Here is a 17,548-nt window from a genome sequence, read left to right as displayed (position 1 = left end):
CTAAATCTTGTGCTATCCTTACTGTGACTGCATAATATTTGAATTATTTCTTTTTGAGTGCTTGGAATATTTTTTTCTTGAATCAAGAGCTCTGGAAGTTGTCTACAATATGCCTAAGAATTTTCATTGTGAGTATTCAGGAGGTGATTGGTAGATTCTTTTAGTTTCTATTTTATTCCCTAAGTCTAGGCATCAGAACAATTTACCTTGATAATTCTTTAAAATATTATGTCTAAACTCTCTTGTGGTGGTTTTCAGGTAGTACAATAATTATTCAATTGTCTCTGTTGGAACTATTTTCCAGGTCAGTTGTTTTTCCAATGAAATATTTCACATTTTCTTCAATTTTTTTTGTTCTTTTGATTTTGTTTTAATGTTTATTGATGTCTCATGGAGTTATTAGCTTCCATTCACCCAATTCCAATTTTTGAGGATTTTCTTTGGTGAATTTTTGTATGTCCTTTTACATTTAACCAGTTCTACTTTTTTAGAAGTTCTTACCTTCAAAAGATTTTTTGTCTCTTTTATAATTTGGCCTATTCTGATTTTTAAAGTGTTACTTTCTTAAGGATTTTTTTGTTTCTTTTACTAAGTTTATTGACTTTTTTATTATTATTATTATTATTTTATATCACTTTCGTTTCTTTTCCCAATTTGTCTCTTATTTCTCTGATTTGATTTTTTAAAATCTTTTTTGAGTTCTTTCAGGTCTAAAACTAATTCACATTTTACTTTAAGGTTTTGTATATAGTTACTTTGTTTTCTCTTCTTCTGAGTTTATATGACCTTTGATGGTCATGTTTCTTTTTTTGTTGTTATTGTTTACTCTTTTTCCAGCCTTTTTCTTGGCTTTATATTTATGTTAAATTTGGGTTTTGATGCTTGGATGGAGGGGGTACTACCCCAAATTTCAGGCTTTTCATATTCCTGTTTTTTGAGCTAATTCTAATGGTCTTTAAGTTTCCAGTTCTTCCAAGATAGTATGATCTAAGGATCAATGACCTATCAATCCTGACCTATGCCCTTATCTGTGAGTGACCACAAGCACTCTTTTCTGTCCTCAAAATGTAGCCAAGGTCTCCACTTCTACTAATGCCCTGAGACTACAATCCAAAACAATGTATGGTCAATGCAATAGAGTCCTGCTTCCAATGGTGGGAAAAGATCTCCTGAAATCTCATTTTCACCAGTTGTCTGCCTCCTTTATCATCCATAGGGTGAGAGCTAAGGAAGTTGCTGCTGCTACTGATTGAATAAATCCCAAAGCCTGATGCTGGTTTGCTGGGCAGTGGATTGCATTTCACTCTCACCCCAATGGGACCTTTCTTGCTAAATCTCTAAGTTGTCTTGGTATGGAAATTATTTTCAGCTCCACCTTTTGTTGATTGTACCACTACTGTTTTTGAGGTGTTATTTTAATGTCATTTGGAGAGAAACGAGGGTCAGTTCAGGAAAATCTTCACCTTTATTTTCCAAGCTTGGTTCCACCTCTCTCTGATGCATTTTCTAGATCCATTTAGAGGAAAATCAAGGAGGAGAACACCAATCATCCATTTCCTTCTATTCCAATATCTTGCCTCTGCCCTCCAAAAGTTTCAAGTTAAGGGAATACAAACAAATAATAGCTGCAGTTATTAAAATGTACTGTGTCTAGGTTCATATTATAATTGGTAGATGACCAGGCAAACAGTCCTTTCAGAAGGCTGGCAAAACACAGTTGTTGCTTCAGTGTCTCTAATAGTATGCTGAAGGTTTTAATATAAATTTTCACATTTATCAAACTATTGTAGGATAATAAGCTCCCAATCCAGCCAGCCCAGTGAAGACTTGTGAAATTGTTATGATTTGTTTTTCAGATAAAGTCCAAATTCCAAGGTAATGTTCACTGAATTTTAATAAGGGAGAAAGGAAGACTTAATTAAAGAGCTCTTTGTGGTATTTTATAACCACTACCATCTGCAAGTACTTCAATGAGTGTCTTATCTCTCTCATGCAGCCTACAGCTCTGTCTTTATCAAGTATAGTAGGGACTCAGGCTTAGAGCTGGGGGAAAATAATGACAGTCAATTTCTAAGGTAACATCCCCTACCTAGTCATCTTCCCAGGGTCCTTCCCCAGGTGGGATTTTCCTTAGAGCTTAGATCTGAGGTGTTATTTTTATAGATGGGCTCCTAACTATTCCTATTTTGTGATAAAATGACAACTGTATTTTGAAGTAATAAAAACCTATTGTTTTTCTTCTTCTGAAGTTTAGATCTTGAAGAGACAGGATTTTCTTGAAGAGACAGGAAGAGATAGACACTTCTTCCTATGATCACAGGCTTTTGTAGAACCAATTTCTCTTATGTAAAAGACAAATAAAAAAAGGAAATTCTGTCCGTGAATATGGCTCTTTCTTATGTTAATTTTCTAGAGCTTTCCCTAAATGCTATAATTTTAAAAAGATGCATGAACTGTGCCTCTTATTTACTTATGGTATCACCCTTATATCTAAATCATATATCCATTGTGACTTTATCTTAGTATAGAGTGTGAGATATTGGTTTATACCTAGCTTCTTCCATACTGCTTTTCAGTTTTCTCAGCAATTTTTTTTAATAGTGAGTTCTTATCATCAAAAGCTGTGGTCTTTGACTTTATCAAATGCTAAGATGCTAAGTTAATTTACCCCTATACTAGACTTTTTTGAAGATTACTGCTTTATATTACAGTTTGAGATCTGATACTGCTAGGTCACTTTCCTTTCTATTACTTTCATTCTCTTCATATTCTTGACATTTTGTTCTTCCAAATAAACTTATTGTTTTTGCAAGTTCTGTAAAATAATTATTTGGTAGTTTGATTGGTATGACATTGCATAAGTAAATTAATTTAGGTATAATTGTCATTTTTATTATATTAGGTCAGCCTACCAATGAACAATTAATTTTTCCATTTGTTTAGATCTGACTTTATTTTTGTGAAAAGTGTTTTTTAATTGTGTTCATATAATTACTGTGTTGGTCTAGACAATATTTTATACTGTCTAGAGTTATTTTTAAATGGAATTTATCCTATCTCTTGCTACTAGTCTTTGTTGGTAACATAAAGAAATGCTGATGATTTGTGTGGATTTATTTTGTATCCTACAACTTTACTAAAGTTAAATTTCCAATCATTTTTTAGTGGATTTGCTAGAACTTTAAGTATACCCATCTATCATCAGCAAATTGTGATGGTTTAGTTTCCTCATGGCCTACATTAATTTCTCAAGTTCTTTTTCCTTTATTATTGCTAACACTAATATTTCCAGTGCAATATTAAATAATACTGGTGGTAATCAGCATCCTTGCTTCACCTCTGATCTTACTGAAAAGATGTCTATTGTAGATGATATTTGCTGATGTTATTAGGGATATGCTACTTATCATTTGGAGGAATAGCCCATACCTATTCATCCTAGTGTTCTAGTAGGAATGGGTGTTATATTTTGTTGAAGGCTTTTTCTGCATCTATTGAGATAATCATGTGATATCTTTTAGTTTGGTTGTTTATTGATATGGTCAATTATACTGATAGTTTTCCTAATATTTAACCATCTCTGTATTCCTGGTACAAATCCTACCTGGTCCTAGTGAATGATCTTTCTAATATATTGCTGTAGTCTCCATGCTAGTATTTTATTTAAAAATTTACATCTATATTCATTAATGAAATTGGTCTATAATTTTCTTTCTCTGTTTTTCTTCTTCCTGGCTTAGATAACAGTACCATTTTTGAGTCACAAAAAGAATTCAGTAGGATTTCTTCTCTGTCTGTTTTCCCAAATAGTTTATGTAGTATTGTGGTTAATTGTTCTTTAAATTTTTTATAGAATTCACATGTGAATCCATCTGGCCTGGGGATTTTTTCTTAGAGAGTTCATTGATGTCTTGTTCAATGGTTTTTTTTTTTCTGAGATGGGATTATTTAAGTATTCTAGTTCCTCTTTTGGTAATTGAGGCAATTCATATTTTGTAAATATTCATCCATTTCACTTAGATTGTCAGATTTGATGGCATATGACTAAGCAAAATAGCTCCTCTTGATTGCCCTAATTTCCTCTTCACTGATGGCAAATTTACCCTTTTCATTTTTGATAATGGTTATTTGATTTTTCTTCTTCCTTTTCTTAAATCAAATTCACCAATGTTCTATCTATTTCATTTATTTTTCATAAAATCAACTCTTAATTTTATTTATTAGTTCAATGGTTCTCTTACTTTCAATTATATTCATTTCTCCTTTGATTTTTAGTATTTTCAATTTAGTGTTTAATTGAAGATTTTTATTTTTGTTCTTTTTCTAGTTTTTTTTTTTTATTACATGACCAATTTGTTGATCTGCTTTTTCTCTATTTTAGTGATGTAAGCATTTAGAGATATAAATTTCCTCCCAAGTACTGCTTTGACTGTATGCCATAAATTTTGATAGGTTATCTCATCCTTGTCATTCTCCTTACTGAAAAAAATGATGCTTTGTTGTTTGACCCACCTTTTTTAGTATTAGATTACTTAGTTTCCAATTAACTTTTTATTTGTCTTTCCATGGAGCTTTATTGATTATAATTTTATTGCATTTTGACTAAAAACAAAGCATTTATTATTTCTGCTTTTCTGCACTTGGTTGTGAAATTTTATGCCCAATAAGTGGCCAGTTTTTGTATAGGTGCAGCATATTGCTAATAAAATGGCATCTTATTTTTTTATTTCTACTCAATTTTCTCCAGAGATCTATTAGTTCTAATGTTTCTAAAATTTCATTCACTTCCTTCACTTCTTTTTTATTTTTTGCTTCTATTTATCTAAATATGAAAGGGAGAAGTTGAGGTCCATAAAATAATGTAGTTTGACTGTCGATTTTCTTCTGAAGCTCATTTAATTTCTCACTTAAAAATTTGGGGGCTATACTAGTTGGTGCATTTATATTTAATATTGATATTACTTCATTGTCTATGGTATCTTTTAACAAGATGTTATTTCCTTCCTTAACTCTTTTAATTAGATCTGTTTTGCTTTAGCTTTGTCTGCGATCATGATTCTATTGCTTTTTTACTGCAAATGATGCACAATAAGTTCTGCTCCATTCCCTTACCCTTACTCTTTGTGTGTCTCCCTATCTCAAATGTATTTTTTATAAAGAATGTATTTTAGGATTCTGGTTTTTAATACACTCTGATATCTACTTTCATTTTATGGGTGCATTCATCTCATTCACATTAATGATTACCAACTGAGATTTTCCTTCCATCATCTTATTTCCCCCCTGTGATTCTGCTTTTTATCACCCTTCACTCTATCCCTCCTTACTTTTTAATCACCACCCTCTTCTTCCCTACTCCTTTCTATTACTACCCCTGACTTATTCCCCTCCAACTTCTCTATAGGGTAAGATAGCATTCTATATCCAAAAAAGTAGGTAGTTATTCCATCTCTGAGTCAATTCTGATGAGAGTAAGGGTTAAGTATTGCCCATAACCACCTTCATCCTGCCCTCCACCATAATTGTTTTCCATACCACTTTAGGTGAGATAATTTTATTTTTTGCATATCATCCATGCTATTCAGCTTACTCCCAAACTCTGTCTATGTATGATCCTTCTAACTGATTTAATAAATTTTTATTAAATTTAATATTTATTTATTTATTTATATACATATAATATTTATTAAATTTAATTTTAAAAATGATAAATTTTTTAAGAATTACAAATATCATCTTTCCACATAGGAGTATAAACAGTTCAATCTTATTGAATCTTTTCTCTCACACTTACTTTTTAACACCTTTTTTGATTCTTGTATTTGGACATCAAATTTTCTGTTTAGGACTGGTCTTTTAATCAGGACTGCTTAGAAATCTTCTGTTTTATTAAATTACCATTTTCCCCCTGAAAGAATATACTCTGTTATGAGGGGTAAATGATTCTGGATTGTAAACCCAATTCTCTTGCCTCCTGTAATAGCATATTTCAAGTCTTCAGATCCTTTAATGTGGAGGCTGCTAAGTCCTGGGTAATCTTAACTCTAGCTCCAAGGTATTTAATTGTCCCTTTCTGGTTGCTCTGCAATATTTTCTCTTTGGCTTAAGGGCTCTTGGATTTAGCTCTAATACTCCTGGGAGTTGTCATTTGGGGGATTTATTTCAGGAGGTAATCTGTGGATTCATCAATTTCTGTTTTACCCTCTTGTTCAAGAATATCAGGGCAATTTTATATGATAATTTCTTGTAATATAATTATCTATACTTTTTTTTTATTATGGCTTTTGGGTAGTCCAACAATTCTTAAATAGTCTCTCCTAGCCCTGTTTTCCCACATTAGTTAATTTTTTTTCAATGAGATATTTCATGTGTTCTCCTGTTTTTTCATTCTTCTGATTTTGTTTCATTGTTTCTTGATGTTTCATAAAATCATTAGTGTCTAGTTGACCAATTCAAACTTTTAAGGAATTATTTTCTTCCATTAGCATTTGGCCAATTATACTTTTTAAGCTGTTATTTTCTTCTTGTATTGCTTTCATTTCTTTTCCCCATTTTTCCTCCACCTCTCGTAATAGATTTTTGAAATGCTTTTTTTATTCTATTAAGTTAATTTATAACATTATTCCTTGGTTACCAGAATCATATTATTTCCCTCCCTTCCCTCCCTCTACCCATAGTCTCATAGCCAACATGCAAATCTACTGAGTATTAAATGTGTCCTTGATCAGAATCTATTTCCATGTTGTTGATGTTTGCACTAGGATGTTCATTTAGAGTCTATATTCCCAATCATTTCCCCCTCGACCCATGTAATCAAGAAGTTGTTTTACTTTGGTGTTTACACTCCCACAGTTTTTCCTCTGAGTGTGGATAGTGTTCTTTCTCATAGATCCCTCCGGGTTGTTCAGGATCACTGCACTGCCACTAATGGAGAAGTCCATTACATTCCATTGTACAGTGTATCAGCCTCTGTGTATAATGTTCTCCTTGGTGTGCTCCTCTCACTCTTCATCAATTTCTGGAGGTCATTCCATTGAAATGCTTTTTGAGCTCTTCCAGGGGCTGAAACTAATTCATATTTTTATTTGAAGTTTTGCATGTACCTGCTTTGCTTTCACAGTTCTCTTTTGAGTCTGTGCCTTGCTCTTCTTTGTCTCCATAAAAAGTTTCTATGGTTAGGTGGGGGGTTTTATGTTTGCTCATTTTTCCAGTCTTTCTCTTGACTTCTACTTATGTCTTAAAGGTGAATTCTATTCTCAAAACAGATGGATGGTCTCTTAAATTTCAGTTTTTCTTTACTACTACCCTTAGCTCTGTTTCTGAGTTTCTGCAAGTTTCAATTCTCCCAAAGTGGTATAATGGCCTGTGGGATGGAAGCTCTGAGAGTCACCTCTCACTGCTGATTCAAACACCTGATGGAACTGCTGATGGCTTGCAGAGCTCAAAGGACTATAATTTACTCTGTGCTAGGGCTCAGGGGCTAGTCTCAGGCTTGGGCAGGAGCTTTGAGCTTCATTTTTGGGCCTGATCAGATCAGACACAGTGTGGACTATCTTACCCATGACTTCTTGGCTTTTAACCTCATCTTGAGCTTGAGTAAATGTTTTGAGCATTGCTTTGGTCTTACGTAGGTCAGGCAAGCTGAGAACTGCCTTGTACTGGGATTTAGGACTTCAGTGCAAGCTTAGGTTAGAGTTCAGAGTCTCCCTCATCAGTCAGACACAGTGCATACTGTCCTGTGCTTGGGCTTGGGGCCTCACTGCAGACTTGGGCTGGGGTTTGAAAATTTAAGGGACATGTGTGGGGCTGCACGGCTGTTGACTTAAGCAAGGTCTCAGGGTCTCAGTGTTGGCTTGAGCCCAGCTTCATAACCTGGAACAGTAGATATAGGCTCAGAGCTTGCTGTTGACTTGTGCCAATACTCCTCAGGATGGTCACCTTTCATCCCAAAGATCCAGACCCTCTCTGTCTACCTTTCAAGTTGTTTTCTGAAGGAAAGATGCTTCACTCCACCCCATTGTTGGTTCTTTCACTCCAGTATTTGTTTTGAAGAATTATTTTAGGTTGGTTGGAAAGAATTCTCAGAATGGTTCCAGTTTTCCCTGCTTCTATTTTGCCATCTTGGCTCTGGCCCCTATCATCTTTAACATTCTTTTCTGCTCATGAACGTTCATTATTCATGATGCTAACACCTAGCATTGTTTTTTTTTTTTGCCTTGTTTTTCTCATATATTTGAGACTGGATTGCACCCAAAGACAGAGACAGTATCTCATCTGTCTTTGTATCTCCCACAGAGGCTAACACAGTACTTTATACATACCAAGTGCTCAGTTTATATTACTTGAAATAAATTAAGTTTAGAAGTATAGTATGACTATTCACATCAATAAGAATTACTAAATGTCTCTTATGTGCAAAGTATTATGATAGTAGTCACAAAGATATATGAAGAAGAAAAATATGTTGTTACTAATCCCTGGGAGTTTATAATCTATTTGGGAAGATATGAGCAGAAAAAATAACCATAATAAGAGGCAGATTATGACAAGTGGCAAATAAGTGGTATAATAATTTTGAGACAAGTAAGAAAGGTTTGAAAGGAGTATTTATTAAGCACCTACTATGTGCTAGATACTGTACTAAGTATTTTATAATAATTATCACATTACATCCTCACACAATATGGTGGGGTGGGGGAGGTGCTATTATCCCCCTTATTTTGCAGTTGCAGAAACTGAAACAATAATTTTTGAGTGACTTGAATATGGTCATTCAGCTACTGAGTATCTGGGGCTAGATCTGAACTCTAGACTTCCTGACTCCGACCCAGTGCTCTGCATTCTATGGTGCCACCTAGCTGCCTAGATAAAGTAAATGTAATAATCCAGAGAAGAGAAAGCTCATTTCTGTCTGTGAGTAGTCAGAAGTCTTTGTAGAATGGGGAAGAATTGACATGGGACTTTCAGAATGGGTAGGGTTTTGACAAAAGGAAAAGAAAAACAAGAGTCACACTTGGAAGTTAGTGGGTTGAATAAGCATGACTATAAGTAGAGAGTCTTTATATGGCCAAATAGTATCTTGGGATTAGAAAAGTAGGTTCACGTGTATTTCCAGCCTAAAGATTTTAGAAACCACCTCCATTGTCCTTGACTCTATTCTTTTATATACAAAGTTTCCATTAGGGTTTTTTGGCCATCATCTTATATTGTTGATTCATGTCAAATTTGCCTTCAGTTAAACACACTCGGGCTTTTCCCATGAATTTCCTCTGGTCATTTTTAGCCCCTCTTCCCAACCTGTCACAATCATTTAGATTCTATCATCCAACATAATAGTTATCGTTCTTCTGGAATTGTGGTATCCATTCATATGTTGCTTCTCATGCCTTCATTCCAGGCACTGATAGACAATACCTGGCAGGTTAAGTTCAGACAAAGACCCCTATGGATCAATGATAGAAACCACCATTAATCATTAATCGATATCATTAAGCAGTATTGTTTGTTCAGTTAACCAAACTTCATCAACTAGATGGACAATGAGCTGAATGATCATTTGGATTACATGTTTCCCTCTTATTCACAAGAAGACCCTGAGACACTTTGTGAAATGTCCTACAGAAATCCCAATGGACTATATCTATCATTTCTCTGATCTATCAGTATAGTTAAAACCACCAAAAATTGAAATAAAGATTATTTTATAATAATTTGTCATTTATAAATCCATCTGCCTCCTACTAAATATTCTTTTCTTTCCTAATTATTCACAAATCACAAATAACCTCCCTAAAAGTAGATATAAGAGTTTGATGAGACTCAGTTCTAATTTATGTTTTCTAGCTACCAAAACACAATCAACCATCCTCTCACTTTTTAATAGGTCAAAATTTACCCATTTCCAGCCTTTTGGCAAATCTTTCCACCACAGTTTTTTAAAGATGACTTGACAAGAGCTCTTTAATCACCTTTAAAAGGTCTTCCATGGTTCTGAGAGATGATTTGTATGGGTGTTGGAGATCTGAACTTGTTTAAAATATCCAAATGAATGATGTCAGTATATTTATTTTTTGACAATATGTTTATTAAGCCCCAGTAAATGTCCAGTATACAAATAAAAATGTGAGAGGATTTCTGCCCTCGAAGAACATATAGGGGAGACAACTCATATAGGTGATAGGTGGCAAGAAAAGATGAGACTATAATGAGAAAACATTTACTAAAATCTTCTCTACCAAGGTCATCATCATACAACATCATAAAGAATAAATGTCCTGTTTGAAGACCATTCTTGATGGAAAATATGGCAGCACAATGAGAAGTAAATAGTTCTTTTTCTCTGCTATCTGTTAAGTTTACATCATATCCCTCAAATAATGAGATCATCTTTTCATCACAGTTCTTTCCACTCCATACAGAAACACGAAAGAAATGAAATGTCTACAGTTAACATCACACACCCTCCGAAGAGGGGAGAGAAAGAAAGTAACAAAAGGCTTTGTTGAAAAAAAAAAAAAGCTCTTTTTGAAGAAAGAGTAATTGTGGGTTAGTTCTTTCTTTCCCTCTGTGTGTGTGTGTGTGTGTGTGTGTGTGTGCGCCGTCTGTCTGTCTGTCTGTCTCTCTCTTCGTTGAATAGCGTAATATTTTATTTTTAAATATTTATTCACTTAATTATCTCCCAATTTTAAGAAAAACATTTTAACTCCCTTTTTTTTATGATTTTGAGTTCCAAATTCTCTTCTTCCCTCAACCTTGAGAAAACAAGATTCATAAGCAATAGCACTATGTTCATACTCCAGATGCCATTTCAAAAAGAAACCATTCTCTGGCAAATTTTGACACAGATCTACATCATTTCCATGGCTGGAATACAGACACTGACCTACCTTAAGAACATTTACAGATTTGTGATTCCTAAACATACAGCAAAGATCATGGTAGTGAATACAAACTTGGAGACTCTTGTTAAGAACATGTTTGAAGAATTTCTCAAGGCAAAGGGGCTAGATCAGATTAAGGATAAGGGAAATGGTCAGGTAGGTAGTGCACCTAAGGAGAAAGACAGAAAGGCCAAGAAAGCAAAATTCAATGTACAGGGCAATGACAGTGACAAGGATACTAAGGCAAATAGTGGAGCTGAGAAAATTTTTCCACTCAAAGATGTTACTAATATATCAAGTACAGCTGGTGTATTGCACTCAAAGGTTCATAGACAGCTTAGTACCCAGGAGTTAGATTCCCTGAAGAAAAGGTTCCCAAAGTTTATCGACCAGCCTTCTAAAACTCAGAAGGAGCCGAAATGTGCTTTCCAATATTTTTAACCCAATTTTCAGAATGTGGAATTTCTTTTGGCAGAACAGATTAGCCCCCATGAGCATTGCCAATTCATTGATAAGACTAGGTCAGAAACTGCACTGACAAGTTGGCCTACAGAGAAGCAAAGGGAAGACTTTGATTTCTCTAATCCCATCAGCATGACCTACCTGAGGAAATGCAGGGAAGACTTGCTCCAAGCCATTAAGATGTGTTGCTCAAAACCAAATGCATGGGGAAAATTTGACAGATTGGTGCAAAATAAAGAAAAACATCCAGATTCCTTTATTGATTGCCTTTCAGAGACAGCAGAAGCTATAATGGGTGAAGAAAGGGATACTGATGAGTCTGTTTCCCACATTAGGAGACAATTTTTGAAAACATTTTCAGACATTATTTTCCAAAATATGATACAGTGAGTTTAATTGAAATATGGGATATAGCAATTCATGACAATCATACATATCAGAGTAAACAGTTGGCAGATCTATAAGAAAAATTAGAAGAATCACAGAAAATTTTAAGAGAAAAGGAGATTGAAGAAATTAAAAAGTTGAATACTGTTAGGACATACAAAAAAACTGCTTATAAGCCAAGAACAGTGCAGAGAGAGACTAGGCAATGTTTTTTTCTGCCATAAGACAGGACACCTGATTAAAGACTGTTTTCTAAAAAATAAATATGAAGTTAGTAACAACAAAGCACAAAAGTAAAATATAATAAGCAAAACCCTATGTGCTGGGCTCACTGTATGCTAAAATCTATTCAACATTCAACAGATTTATAAGAAATGAGAGATGCTATAAAATCAGGAGCTAAACCCAAATATTCAGATATGTTTAGGAGAGAATTATGAAGCCAGGATCATAATGTATGTAGTTTGGTACATGGAAATAGAAGAAATAGTGAAAAAGAGACTGCTGTTAAACTTAGGAGAAAACAGATAAGAAACAGTGAAAAGGTGGTACAAGAAATTAAATCTATGAGTATTGAGAAATACAAACCAAGTAACAAACCATATGACAGTCAGAAACAAGTAAAACAGCTTGATGCAGAAGTTAATAACATAATTTCTCAAATAACAACAGAGATAAGAGACTTAGAGAAAAAATGTATAGTAACCACACATGAAAAAAGTAGAAATCAAGTCAAAACATACTTGGAGAACTTTTTTTAGTGCAGATTAGGCACAGGGATTGAATTTTATAAAAGAAAAAGTCACATAAACTTAAGCAGGAGTTAGTGAGAGATACACAGAAACAAAATTTCAATTCCCTGCAGCAAAATGACTAACAGAAAATCAAAGTATAAATGTACTGTTACCAATGAGGTTACTATAAATAGAGATGTAAATACTTTGGAAATATTCACAGATTTGCATAACAAAATCCCACAAAACTCAGTTACTTCTTCAAATATTTATATGACACAGATCTCCTTTGAAAAAAAACATCTAATCTGAATCCTGAGGCTGAAACTTTCCATCCTGCAATGATTGATTTGGACAATACAAAATTTAATGAAAATGAAGCTGGCATTACATTTGAAAAAATAATCATATTCAAAGTAATGGAGGTGAAATAACAGTTAAATTTGAACAGATGAATGTAATGAAAGGCCTAGTAACTGAAAGAACAGCCAAGGGTTCAAATGGCAGAACTGAAACCAACATTCTAAGTGGCGGGGGGGGGGGGAGAGGGGGGGCCTAGCCAAGTAACATTATATGACCTTAATCATAGATTTTATTTGAATTCATTGTACAATGAAGTAGAGGATATATTACAATCAACCTCAAATGAAAATCTCATAGGAAATTTTATTTAAATCAAGAAGATTTAACTGATTCAAACATACAGCTGGCAGAGGGTAGCAAAGAAATGAACAGTGACTCAGTAGCAATACACACCTTAGCTACACAGCTAGAAACATATATATGGCGTAATATGGGGAAGAATAAAGGCACACATTCCAGGGATGCAGGGGAAAATGCATATGTACTAAACTTATTCCCAGAAGATAAAATCATAGAGGGAGAGTTTCTATCTCTACACAGTCAAAAGAGGGTTAAGATGAACAAAAACTTCAGACTGATGATAGAGTAGAGCCTTTGAATTTTAGTAACAGCATTGCATATCTACAAGAATCAGTGAACCCCATACCATCAAATTTACCACCTCAAAACAAGAATCTAAAGCTTATTAATGAGAAACAACCAGAAAAAATTTAGGAAATATAAAAGCTGGTGACATAGGGTTATATCAACAAGCAAAGCCAGAGTTAACTACATCTGACACAAATTTACATGGCACTGAACAAAATCCAATGAATAACATAAGGATTACATGATTCAGTGACTCAGAATCAGAAACAGAGTCAGAAAGAATACCAGATGGTGTAATAATAATAGACCAAGATAGTGATTTAGAACAAACACCTTATCAGTTTTATAAGCTTTATGAGGAAGTAGAAGAAGAAGGGGATGTGTGGGACACAAGTGAGAAAATTAAATACCTGAAACCAGAACAATCAAAATCTATGATGATGATGAGATGATCTTTGGGCACAGAGCAAGTTGTATACTATTGGAGGAACTTTATGCAAGATTAGGAGTTGATAATGAAGATGACCTTATAGAGAAACTGAATTACATGGCTTATACAGATGATGATTATGAATGGGAAGGAGGATATCAAGGAACATATTAAAGAACTGGAGGAATAAATAGATATACAATCTCACATCTATTCTCTAATTTCAAAAACATGACAAATACCATTCATTCAGTAAGAGTGAAACCAAGTTTAGTTGGAGTTCCATAGGGTAACATACAACACAAAACCTTATGAGGATGAAAACTAGTCTTAGGTGGAAAAAGCAACATATTCTGACAAAAGAACAACTAAGTAATTCAATCACAACAAGAAAAAACTCCTAAGCTTTTAGTAGCAAATTCCAACTTCATAACTATGACAAACACCACAGCAATGGAAGATGGGAAACATGTAGAATGCTATTGAAGCATCTATTCACATTGGATGAATTTATCAAAGACTTTAACATCAAAGTTATAGTTGAGAACTAAAACAAGTTATCCATATCTCTCAACCTTCATCATAAAACAATCTCTACCATGGGAAGGAAGAGAGGGAGGGGGTACCATGAAGATATTACCTCATAGTTTCAGATATCTCACAAGAAACAAAAATGTAATCATGCCATCAATGAAGATACATGCAAATGACATGACAATAAAAAGCCCTAGTCTTGAGCAGCAACATGAATAGCCCTAACATTAATCAATAATAGTCCTTGTGAATGAAAGCCTATGAATGGAAAACAAAGGAAAGCACACACAAGATTACAAATCAACAGAAGGTACAGACAAGAGAGCATTGTACATGTTAAAATAATAACAGAAAAGCTCTGCAAAGCAAATAAAACAGCTCCAGAAAGAAATAGTCAGTAACACAGAAAAGTAAAACATGCATTTAAAAAATTAGCTCCAAAGAAAAGTATCTACATAATCTATACAAAGCCTCTGCCAACCATAGTAACGGCAAAGAAAGTAACAAAGTTATTTCAAATGAAAACATAACTCCATGACCAAACGAACTACTTTATATCCAAATACTATCTCCAAGACATAACTGAAGACAGCAAACAATAAATCTCTTGTGAAAATTCAAACATCAAAAGATAAGAAAACTTCAAATTCATATTCTTAACAAAATTCTAAGAACTTATACATTATACATTATACTCATAAAGATGATCATATATAATTCTTACTTCCAAACATGAAGAATAACTAATGAATTCTGACAAGCACTCATGAAGAATTCATAGCTTACTTCCATGCACAATGAAAATTTCAATCTTACATACACGCACATGTAAAAAACCTTACACACATGCATGTTCCTGATTGTTCCAGTATGTTCCTGAATTAAAGAACACAGGACTACAATCAAGAACAACAGCAGACAAAAAGTGGCATGCTGCACTGATGAAGAGAGATGAAGACACAGTTTTCTACAATCAACATTAAAAGAAAGGACTATGAAAGTTTGAACTTGTGAATATGAGGTTATGTAAGAATGTGACATACATATTAACCTCACATATATACATACATATGCTACACAGAAATACAATGTAGGAAGAAATCTCATGGAATAGGTAAGTATACAACATATGCATAGTTGCAAAATACAAAATTCATACTAATATATAAATTTCTGTGGAAAATTCAAACAAAGAAATTTCTTGTCTGTGTGAGTTTGCACAGAAATCAATAACAATGTATTCTATTTGTACATATGTAAATCTGTATAGATACAACTTGTGCACATATGTGAATACCAATATACTAACAAACTAACTATATTAGAGTAATTTATTAATATTCTAATAACTAAGCTATAAGGACAGTTAGAAAAAAATTGTTCAGTCTTAAGGAAGTAGGGACAGACATAAAACTACTTAAGTATAGAAGTTAGATTACATTATGATTTTAGGTTAGCAATTGTTAGTAATAGAAAATTTTACTTAGTTGAATTTATAGACATTAGGAGATAAGAATTATATATTTGAAACTGTTGAAATTGTTGAAATTGTTTAAGTTGTTACATGATTTGTTATGTTCAAAAACCATGTTCATGTAAAATTCCTATTACCTAAACCATTTTCCTATACCCAAACTTAGCATAGGATTAGATAGACAGAATAGCTAAAATAGATTAAGATTTATCGTTTTGAGAGGGTAAAGGAATAATTAATATAGTACAGGGTTAAAAAATAGATAGTTAGAAATATAACAAAATATTTATCTAAAAGGTATGTATCATTAAAAATGCTGGTTGCATTTTCCAAGATGAAAAGGGAGGATTTGTGGAAGAGAGAAATTGGGAAAGCATGCAACAAGACATGGAACAGCTGAGATTGATGACCTGTCAGTCAAATGAAAGTATTCTGATTTGGAATGTTACCGGGAGAAACAGTTAGAGGCAAACCAACTGCTTGGTGGACCCTGTGTGGCTTGTATCGGGGAAGAAAGCTGTTTTTTTTTTTCTCTTGGATTTTGGAAACTCAAGCTGAAGATGGCCTGGTGAGTTTGAAGGCAGAAGAAAGAAGGACAATAGTTCAGATATCTCTCTGATTTGCTCTGTTGAAGATAGTGACTGAACTTCCAGACCTATCAACCATTTCTCTCAATTGAACTATATTCCAACATCCTCCAATCTAAGACTCACTGTAGTATTGAGGAAATCCCCAACCCTATTATCTCCATTCTTTATCCTTTCCTGTCTTCCCCAAATAAACCCCTTACTTAAGATAAAGAAGAGAAAAAGAATTTCATGTTAAACATCATAAATTCACCCTGAGTGATGTAGAAGAACAAGAAAGAAGAAGAAGGAAGGGGGAGGGAGGCTGAAGGGAAGAAGAGGGAGGAAGGGAGGAAGAAGGGAGGAGGGAAAGACAGAAGAAATAATATAACTGTCTCATCTGTTAGTTATCAATTGCCAATCATATAGTCCCTTATTATTATTTATTACAATTAGTAAGTCAAAAGGTATATACAGTTTTATAATTCTTTGAGTATAATTCCAAGTTTCTCTCCAAAATAGTTGTACCAGTTCATAGTTCCACCAAAAATGTATTAATGTTCCTATATTTCTACATACCCTCCAACATTTGTCATTTTGCCTTTTTATCATTTTAATGGATCTGATAGATACAAGATGATATATCAGAGTTGTTTTGATTTGCATTTCTTTAATCTACAATGACTTAGACTGTTTTTCATATACTAATCTAGAGCTTTGACTTCTTTATTCAAATATAATCTGCTCATATTTTTTATCATTTATCAATTGGAGAATGGATCATATTCTTATATATCTGATAAAGTATATATTTTAGATATGATACCTACCTGAGAAACTGTCTATAAAATTTTTCCCAACTTATTGCTTTCCTTCTAATCTTGGCTATATTATTTTTATTTGTATAAAAACTTTTCAATTTAATGTATACAAAATTATACATTTTATAATTCTATCTCTTTATTTATTCATAAATTCTTCTTATCCATACATCTGATAATAAATATACTCATAGTTCTAATTCATTTATGCTATCTCCCTTTATATTTAAGTCATGTATCCATTTTTATTTTACCTTGGTAAATGGTGTAAGATATTGATCTATATCTTGTTTCTCCCAAAATGCTTTC

The sequence above is a fragment of the Monodelphis domestica genome, chromosome 1 (genome assembly GCF_027887165.1).
Source record: "Monodelphis domestica isolate mMonDom1 chromosome 1, mMonDom1.pri, whole genome shotgun sequence".
NCBI classification, from domain to species: domain Eukaryota; kingdom Metazoa; phylum Chordata; class Mammalia; order Didelphimorphia; family Didelphidae; genus Monodelphis; species Monodelphis domestica.
This window is presented reverse-complemented; position numbering follows the sequence as displayed.